This window comes from Vitis vinifera, chromosome 4 (assembly GCF_030704535.1).
Source record: "Vitis vinifera cultivar Pinot Noir 40024 chromosome 4, ASM3070453v1".
Classification (NCBI taxonomy): domain Eukaryota; kingdom Viridiplantae; phylum Streptophyta; class Magnoliopsida; order Vitales; family Vitaceae; genus Vitis; species Vitis vinifera.
Genome location: NC_081808.1, coordinates 8,531,544 through 8,542,744, shown reverse-complemented (window position 1 = coordinate 8,542,744; position 11,201 = coordinate 8,531,544).

Below are 11,201 nucleotides of genomic sequence, written 5' to 3'. Positions count from 1 at the left end.
CCCTTATTCTCATTGACGTTTCATTATGCCGAGGAATGGGACCAGAACTTAAACTAGTGATTAATCCAAACTCATCTTCACCAAATCTTAATCCCTTTGAATTTACTAAAAACCACATTTCATCATTCTTCTTTATAAGACATTGACGTAATAATAGGGGGTGCACAATTTGAGCTGAAAATTTAAGTTTTGGCATAAGCAAAAAATATCTAAAGCAAGAATCCTTGAACCTCTCCAATTGTTCCTTATTGAGCTTCTTTTTAATATTTTCTATTATACTCAGGTGTGATAGACATGCAGCCTTTGATGGGAAGTGCTCTTTTATAGGTATTTTAACTTTAAAACATGTCGAGGGAGTAGTAGTCTATAAATTAAACAAAATTAAGTTAGTAAAGATTTAATACAAAATTATAATATTATACAATAACTGATTAACACACTCCAGTAGTTCCCAAAATTTTAAAAACATTATTAACTAACAAATTTAACACTACTCAAATGTCATTACATAACATCCCTAAAAAGTTCAAAAATCCTAAAATTTCATAAATTCTTTAAAAACTTATCCTTAATCACATGTCATTGCATGAAATCATTATATATTTTTTATTCACTCTACATACATAATTGACAACAATATATAACTACAAAAATTATAAATATACCATATGTTATTTTGAAATCAATTCAATAGTTCCCAAAATTTTAAAAGTATCAAGTAAAGAACATAGACCTACTCAAACACCATTGTATAATACCCCTAAAATTTTCAAAAATCCCTAAAATTTTATAAATTCTCTGCAAAATTATCCCTAATTAGATGCTATTACATTGAATATATCTAATTCACTCTAAACACATGATTGATAATAATACAGAAAACTAAAACAATATTAATATGCAATTTATTATTTTTCAACACATTGTAATAGTTCCCAAATATTTTCAAACATCAACTAATAAACCTAAATTTATTCACTCAAATACATAACTGGTAACAATGGATAACTAAAAAAAGAATTATAAATATAACAATTTTATACTTTGAAGACAATTTAATAAATCCTAAATTTTTAAAAACATTTAACTAATAAACTTAACCATACTCAAATATAATTGTATAACATCTCTAAAAATTTCAATAATTTATCAAATGTGAAGACTACACTCACTGGTTTAGTAGAATCACTTGCCTCTTCTATTGGTAATTGGGATTTTTGTTTAGTAGTTTCGCTTTCCTTTGCTTCACCTTTTTTTTTTCTGTTTGCAATTGACATTTTTTTTTTTGCCACTTTTTTTTAAAATCTTTTTCTTTTATCACTCTTCAATGAACTCATTGTTTCCTTCGTGCTTGAAGATACAATATGAGATAACTTGAAAAAAGTAGAATAAGAAATTTTTCCAAGGATTCAGAATGAAATAGAGGATGAGAGGATGAGAGGATATACGAGAAATTTTCTAGGGTTTTTGAAGGAGAGATGAGATTTTCGTTTTGCATCAAAGGAAGATAATGAAATAAAATAAGATAATGAAGACGAGGACTCGTTTTGTAAATGAAGCGGAAGAGGAGATGAGCTTTCCGTTTTGTGCACCAAAGGAAGATAATGAAGTAGAAGAAAATGATGAGAGAATTTTTTTGGAAAATATGAGGAGTCGTTCTGTAAATGAAGTAAAAGATGAGAAGTTGTAAGTGTTAGAGAGAAAAAAAGAAGAAGGGCATTCTTGTCTCAATCAATAATTTTGTTTTGCTTTTTAACCGGCGGGGTATATTTGCAAATATGGGGGTTATTTTGACCTCTTTAACCAAATAACACAAAATTAATTTATATATAATTGGGGCGAGGTGGGGTGGGACGGGATGGGATGGGACAAGGCAATACTCAAACCCGCCCCAAGTTTAAAAAAAATTTCCCAAACCCATTTAATTAAAATGGAAACCCATTCTATTAGGGGCGGGGCAAGGCGGGTATCCAAAAAAACCCACCTCATTACCATCCATATAAATGATGGATCCCACAAACACCAGCATGAGCATGTGATAAGTCAAATCAGTATTTTTGTCTATCACCATTTCTTATCCTTATCATTAATTATGAGCAATATGAGGATATTGGGTCAATTTTTAGGCCCATTTCACCTGAAAGCACAATTCTCCCTATTTATACAGACACAAATTGAATGTACATTATTGTGTTAACTGAAATGCATATGGCTATAGTACAACTACATATTTTGTTCTTTTAATTTTTTGAAATTCATGGTTGTGGGTAATGATGCCATCAACATAAAGTACATAGGAAAATGAATTGATCAATCAATTATTCAATTACAAGTGGTCTTGTGTGACACCAAACCCAATTTAAGGGTAAAAAACGTAATTTAAAAATAAATAAATAAATTAAATTAATTTAATAGGGGTAGAAAGGTCATTCGGTGCTTAAAAGCCCTAGGTATAAATTATATTTCTCTTGTCCTCTTTATTAAAAAAAAAAAAAAACCCTTTTACATGGAGATTAGAGAGATTGGAGAATGCAGGGCAATGTAGGGTTGAAGATTTTGGGGTTTAGGATTTGAAGATTAATTTTCTAGGTAAGATTTTAACCTTTAGATTAGTATTTTATATTTGTTAATTAGTTTTGGATATTTTAGATATTCTTTAGAAGATCTCAATCTAAATTAGGGTTTGTTAAATTAAGTTTTAGAAAGATTGGAAATTTATTAACATAGTTTGATTTATTAATGGAGATTGAAAATTTTGTATTATTCAAATGAATAGTTCTAGTTAAATAAATAAATAAATAGAAAAAAAATTATAGTTTCAGATGTGAAAAATAATAAATAAATAAATAAATAATACCCATGAGTATGGAGGTTGAGGGTTTTGAGAGTTGAAAATAAGAAAAAAGAAAAAAGAAAAAAAGGTTTTGTGGTAGTACATGCCTTCATGGTGGGAAAAAAAATCACAAGGTTGCTTGCAATAGAGTGTGACAAAAAAAAAAGAAAAAAAAGAAAGAAAAATGCTTTGATATTGACTTTGTGGAGGAAAAAAAATGACATTGCTTGTGATTGTAGAAAGGGTAAGTTAGAATGGTACTGTGTGCCAAAGACAAAAAATAAAAAGAAGGAAAATTCCATGTTTTATATATATATATATAATGGAAAGAAATTTAGAATTAGTTGAGTTTTACATCCAAAATGCTTAAGATGTTTATGATTCTAAAATGTTTAGAAAGACAATAAAATATGATAACAATAATAATAGGAAAAGATATTTGTTTCACTAAAAGGAATAAGTTTTGGGGAAATTTAGTTTAAGCAAAAAAGAAAACATGGAAGATTTTTAGAAACAAACTTTTGTAAAGAACACAACTTTTAAAAAAAATATGGAAACTCACTTATTAAATTGTTATTGATTAGGAAGTTAAAAATAATATAGGTGATATAACATAAGAAATTATTAGGATTCTCAAACCTATAAATTTAGATAAATAATCAATATTAATATATAATTGTTTATTTATTTATTTTTGTTAGGTGTGAAATAGGTTCTTTAGGACGAAATTCTTTAAGATTAATTTCTTTAAGGTCTTTGAGTGCTTCTTTGAGATAAGGGAAATTAATGCAAATTTTGTAAATAAAAAAAAATTATATGTTTTTGTAAGTTTGAATAAATAAAATAAAGTATTTGACTCTAGTTTGTTTCACCATAATCAAATGGGTGTAATAGTTGACCTTTTTGTCCTAGTTAATAAGATAGAATATTTGACTTTTTAACCATTGTCAACGAGATATTATAGTTAACCTTTACATTTTGTGGTGGAGAATGTAATTGATTTGGACCTTAGCCTCTATGGGTTTGGTTAGAGGTTACTAGCCACCCATTAAAAGGAAAAAATTTGAGGCTAGTCACCCATTTGTAAAGTCCTACCTAACTGGGCACCATTTGATATTTGATTATAACCAAAGTAAAAATATTTTGAATGCATTTATTTTGGAATTGATATGAAATTGTTTTGAAATAAATATGAAAATGTTTGGTTGAGAAGTTTTGAATGTATTAGCATGTTTGAACTAAATTTTTTTTTTATGAAAATGATTATATATTATATCTCCTATTTACAATCATAATTGAAAATATTTTATCCATGAAACTATATTAACATTCCTTATTAGGCTTTGAGCTCATTCCCTTTCGCTAACAATTTTTTGGACACTTTTAGTTCAGGCGAAGAATGATGGTTAGGATGAGATTTTGACATTATTAAGACTTTTGGTTTAAACCTTATTTTTTGGGCATTGTTTAAAAGTTAGAATTTAATGACTTTTTGAATTGTTTAAGTTTGAAGTTGTTTGGATAATAACACTTTAATTGATGTGTTAGCTTTAAAGTTGAGATTTAAAGATCATACAATTTTGTTCCACTACTTTGAATAGGAATTTGGTAATTGGTAACTTCCAATTACAAGATGAATGTTTGATTGAATTAAAAAAAAAAAAAAAGATAGAAATAAAGAAGAGTTTTTGAGAGAGAAAACATAAAGTAGTGTGTAGAGAAGGACAAAATGAAAAAAATAATGCCCAGAATAAACCTTTTATTTCTTTTACATATATTTGTATATGAGAGTGTGCAACCCAATTTTTTCTATTGTAATTGCATTTGGCATGGAACTGGTGAGTTGGTGCTTTACATGTGAGGCTAAAAGAAGCTTCTAGAATTATTCTTAACGTTTCCCCGTAAGCTCAACTGTCAATCACATACAATATGCTTTGACCTTAGTATTTCAAATCAAGTTTGTGAAATTGGTTTTGTGAGCACATCAACAATCTAATCAATAATGAGTACAAATATCACCTCAAGTTCTTTATGAGCCACATTTTCCTATTGAAGTGTACATCAATCTCTATATGTTTTGTCTGATAATGATACATGAGATTCTCAACTAGAGTTGTTGCTCCAAGATTGTCACACCAGACAACTGCACTTTATGGTAGTGATATGCCCAAAGTAACAAGGCTCGCAACTAAGTGACTTTTACTATTACTTGAGCTAAAGCTCTATATTCAGAAGCAATACTTGAACAAGCCACAACTCTTTGGTTTTTGGAAGCCCATGAAATCAAATTAGCACAAAAAAATATGGAGTAGCCACCAATGGAACGTTGATAATCAGTATCACTCCCCTAATCATCATCTGAATAGGTAATGAGATCAAGAGAAGGAGCTGGGTGAAAGAAAAGACCAAAAGTGGAAGTGCCTTTCAGATAATGCAATACACGCTTGAAAGCTTGCCTGTGGAACAAAGTAGGTTGTTGGAGATATTGTTTAAGTTTATTGACAATATAGGAAAGTTTAGGCTTGGTGATGGTGACATATTAGAGAGCACCGATTGTACTATGATAAATAGTAGGATTATCAAAAGTAGCCCTATTATTACAACTCAATTTCTATTTGGGGCTGGTTGGAGTGGAAGTAGGCTTGGCACCAAACATTTTAGTGCATTGCTACAGATCATGGATGTATCAGGATTGACATAACTGAAGGTCAGAAGATGTTTAAAGAGCTTGGATACTAAGAAAATAATGGAGGGAGCCAGACCATTTCAAAGAGAACTGTTGACGTAGATGATCAATGAAGGTGTTGATGACAGAGGGATGATTGCTAATGATAAGAATGTTATTAACATAAACAAAAGGAAGAATCAATAAGGAGCCCTTGTGAAGAATGAACAAAGATGTGCTAGCTTGGGAGTTTCGAAAACCAAATAGAAGAAGACAATTCTACAATCGTTCACACCAAGCATTAGGGCTTGTTTAAGGCCATATAAGGCTTTTTGAAGTTGACAAACATGGGTGGGCTTGGGGACATCAACAAACCCTTCAGATTGCATAAAAACATATTTATAGAGACACCCATGAAGGAAAACATTATTGACATCTAATTGTTAAATGTCCCAACCACAAGTAATAACAAGGCTTAAGATAATGCGAATGGTAGAAGGCTTGATGATAGGGCCAAAAGTGGTAGAGAAGTCAACCCTAGGTGTTTGATGAAACCCCTTTGCCACAAGCCTTGCCTTGTGGCACTTGATAGAACCATCTGGATTAAGCTTCAACTTAAAAACCCACTTACTCCCAATGACTTTCTTTTGAGGAGCGTAAGGAACAAGAGACCAAGTTTGGTTCTAAGTTAAGGCATAAAATTCTGACTACATTGCTTGCTTCCATAGAGGATGAGATAAGACCTTGGCAAAATAAGAAGGTTTAGGTGAAAAGGAAAAAACATGAAGGAGTAGTGAGATAGGAAAGTTTGGGTTTAAATATGCCTGACTTGGAATGAGTTTGCATAGGATGGGAATTAGATGAAAAAAATGATGACACAAGGAATGGAGGAAGGGAGAGAGAATTTGTAAGAGAATGTGGGGTGTGAGAGGGGAAAGCTAGGTTAGAAGATACATAGGAAGTAGGAAGACAAGGTGAAGAAGTAGTGGAAATTGGGGAAACCTGGCCTGCACCACGATCAATCAAGGAAGAGCCTAGAGAAGGAGACTGAAGAGTAGTATGGGAAGTGGGTGGGGAAAGTACAGGTAAAGAGAAGAAGGGAAAATAGTAGACACATTGATATGACAATGCTAAAACTAAGAATTAGAGGAAAAAAAGTAACTCTCACTACAAGAAAATAGGCTTTTAGCAATAAAATATTTTGTCACTAAAAGTTTTAATTTTGTTTGTAAAAACATTTCCCAACAAAAACTATTTTGTGTCATGTTCGTCGCCCTAGACCCATTGCTAAAAGTGTCTTGATGAAATTCCCCACTTCGTCGCCCAAAGTTTTTCTTGATAAAATAAAATTTCGTCATTGAAGGTTTTTCCCAGCAAAATATTTCATCAGTAAAAGTAATATTTTTTATCTCTAAAAATACAAATTTTGTCTCAAAAGTCGTCAATAATTAATAATGATGAAATTATTTTCATTGATAAATATTTTTTCTAACAAAATAATTTCGTCTCCCTATGCTCATTATTACTCCCAAAAAAAGTCTCATTTCGTAACAAAAAATTTTCCTAGATAAAATAAAAATTTGTTATTAAAGGTTTTTCCTAACGAAATATTTTGTTGGAAAAATTACGTTTCTTTATTAGTGAACAAGACAAAATTACGTTTTTTTAGCAATGAACAAGACAAAATTTTACCCATAAGTCTTTGCTAACAAATTTATTTTGTTACCAAATCTTTTTACTAACAAAATAATTTTGTCCCTAAAACATATTATTAATGAATTATAAATTTCATGTAGATGATATGAAAATTTGTTGTAACAAAAAAATTTCGTTGAGAAATATCTTTAGGGATTAAATTCTTTCATCAGGAAAGATATTTACAATTTTTATTTTTCATATTATAATTATATATTTTTTGTTGCCATCTGAACCTGATGAAAATAATATAATGAAAATTTTCATTTTAAAACATGCTTTCAAAAATAAAAATATATACTACACAATTTCATTGATAATATAAAACAAGCCATACTTAGTGATCATAACATCAAAATATATATGTTATAACTACATAATAAAACAAAGTATTAGTTTAATAAAATCTTAGTTACAAAACTAGTCAACATGAGTAAAGAAGGATGAGGATCCATCAAATGTGTAACCTAAAGGAGACATCATAAGGACCCTTGGCTCGATCGTAGATGACACAAGATTTCTCCAAATTGTTGTTGATCTCGTTGCTGCAATAAGGCCTTCAAGTGGTCAATCTGCTCTTGTTGGGTATCAAGCTGTTGTTGTTGAGCTTCCACAAGTGCTTGAGTCTCAGAAAGTCTATACTCCAACTCTACCTCGCATTGAGAAGATGATAAGCAGAAGTTGGTTTGGGGCCAAAACCAAGGCCATTAACATATCCTAATCATTGCCCTAAAACATTCTCACAAATTTCTACCTTAGTCATGGCCATAGCTCCATCTACTATTGGTTGGCATTGGAGCTCCAACATTTTCTCCTATAAATGCAAAAAATAAAAATAAAAAATGAAAAATAAAACAAAACAAAAATAAAAAAGAACCAAATATGATAGCTTAATAAATTAAAATTTCTATCAAAATTTTGGTATGATCTCTCATATTTCTTAGACATTTTTTTTTATAGTTTTTATCAACTACATAATCAATTTACCATTGAAATCTCAAATTAGTCAATGACTAATTAAATTTTAGTGTGCAAGGAAATTTCTAAGGCCTAAAATTTTCATTACACCAAAAATAGTATAAAGTTTCAAACAAGAATACAATATTTATATGCTAACATTGTAACACTTTGGAAGGAGTCATAATCCCAAAATTAATTTTAAGCAAGAAAAGTAGTCATAACTATAGCAAATTAGAAAATTAAAATTCCTATAAAATTTCAGCATAGTCCCTTTTATTTCTTAGTCATTTCCAAAATTTTATTAGTTATACACTCAATGTGATAAAATTAAAATTTCAAATTGGTCAATACCAACACTAAATTTTAGTTCAAGTACCGAAGGATATATATATATATAAGCTTTTCATCACATAGTTAATAATATTAAAATTTAAATGAGAATCTAGTATACATACTAAAAGATAACACTTCAAAAGCAAAGAATCCCAATTTAATCTTATGCAAGGAAAGTTATAAAAAAAAGTTATATATTATTTAAGTTTTTGTATAAACCCTTCTATTTTTTAGTCATTTCCAAAATTTTACCTACAATGTTTTTAATTTAAGAATGTAGAAAACCTTATTTATTTCTTAACCTTTTCTAAAATTTTATATACTATATAATCAATTTAATAACAAAGAAATTTAAAATTATCAATAACCAAACTAAAATTTATTTCAAGGATAATACCTAGGAAGAGTCCAAACTTGACATCACACAATAAACATAAAAGTTGAAATAAAAATCTAGCATATATATACATAATAATACTTTACAAGTATCAATAATCTCAAATTAACTTAATTTTAAGTAAAGAAAGTTATAATAACAAATGGCTAAGTTAAAAATTCTATAAAACTTTTGACATAATCTCCCTTATTTTAAGACATTTCCTAAATTTGACTTGTAATTAATTAATTTAACAACATTACAATTTCAACATGTTAATATGAAAATTAAATGTGCATGGAAGCTACCAAGGAAATTTCTAAGCTTAATTTTAATCAAGGGAAATTGTAATAACATGTTATTAGGTTATTATTTCTATAGAAATTTTGGTGACGAAAATTTCAATTTCATCATGAAAAGTTGTTAAGAAATTGGTGTTAGTGACAATATTTAGAATTTCGTCTGGAAAAATTAGTTTTAGAGATGAATTTTAATATGTCCCTAAATTTTCATTGGGAAAAACATGTTTTCTTGTAGTGTCCATTTCATTAAACACAACATGTCAAGTAATATAAACACAACCAAAAGAATCAAGACATTTGTACCCATTATGAACATCAATATACCCAATGAATACACAATTAGTGTGAAAAGCAAACTTATGGGTGTTATAAGCATGAATGTTAGGAAAACAAGTGCAATCAAAAGTTTTGAGGATAGCATAATCAAGACGGGTGCCAAAGAGTTTTTTATATGGAGATATGGAGGACAGGAGTGGGCAACTTGTTGATAAGAAAGGTAGCAATATGAATAGCTTCCCACTAGAAATAGAGAGGTAACTGTGTCTGTGCTAATAAAGTGAGACCACACTCAACTACATGTCGATGTTTATGCTCAGCATGACCATGTTGTTGGTGAACACACTACAAGAAAAAAGCCTTTCGTTGACAGTTTTTCACCATCAAGGTAGGGTATATCTATCAAGGTATGTTACTATTTATATATGTCATCTATGCCAGTGTCAAGAAAAGTTCAAAACTACCTTGACATTTACATATGTCAAGGTTTTTTCTATTTCTACCAATGATCGAATCTTTGTTAGTATGACATATGTCAATGTTTCTTTCACTTTTGTCAAGGTTGGATTCAACATATGTCAAGATTTTTTGATCTTATGTCAATGTTAACTTGATCTTCTATTAAGGTTACTACAACAAATGTCAAGGATAAGTATAATATGTCAAGGTTTCTAGCTATTGCAATGTCAATGTTGGGCATTGGCCATCTGTCAAGGTTGCCTATGACAAATTTAATATTATTTTACTATAATTCTTAGTTTTAATGGAAAAGAAACTTGTTGCCATATGAAACTTGTTTCCAAATTAAATTTGATACATATTTACTTATGATAATAATAACTAAGTCCTAAAACAATGTAAATAAACTATTACTCAAGGGAAAAAATTATTATAGATACATTTGAATATTAAAAACACAATGGAATAAATCTTTTTCTACTTACTCTCTATTTTCTATATACAAAAAAAAAAAAAAAAAACTAACTACAAACATTCAATTAAGATAATATACAAACTTAAATTGAAAAGTACAATACTATCTTCGTAACAGGTGGTCACTAATTCTTCATCATCTTCTTCTTTTTTGTTATATTTCTTGAATACCTAGTATGATAGACACACGTTAATAGAAAAGTAAGTAACAAGTATCAAAATAGAAAATTTCAAATTATAAGGTATTTTCAATTGCAAGAATACATCAAACATATATGCAATTTATAGATACCATATCTCTAGCATTAATCTTCAAACACCGCCCTCTAGAAAGACCCTGAAATTGCCAATACCTCTATCTCAAACCTATGATAGAAAAAACAAACGACGTTAACAAAACAAAAAGCTCAAATTGAGAAATTAGATATCTAACTACAATCAAATATTTTTAAGATTGCTCAATAACCTATCTATAATGTATGATGCGTCAGAAACAAAACAAAAATGCAAACATTAACCTTCAACAACCATATCGAAAACCTTTTTTTCAAATGTGAATACCACATCGAATGGCCCATCAGTAGCATTATCTTGCTAGCGTTGAGGTGTGGTTTTGACTAATGAATTCCTTTTAAGCATTGGTAGGATGCCATTACGCTTGTAGTTGTGTTGTCATTAAGGTTGCATTTTGTTTTAAGGTTCTAGGCAAATCAAATAATCATCAGCAAGAATTTAAATAATAATAATAATAATAATAAATAGTATTGATTTCTATACAACAATTAAGAGTTTCCTTTAGTTTCTGGTTTGCCCTAGTCTCCAATATGA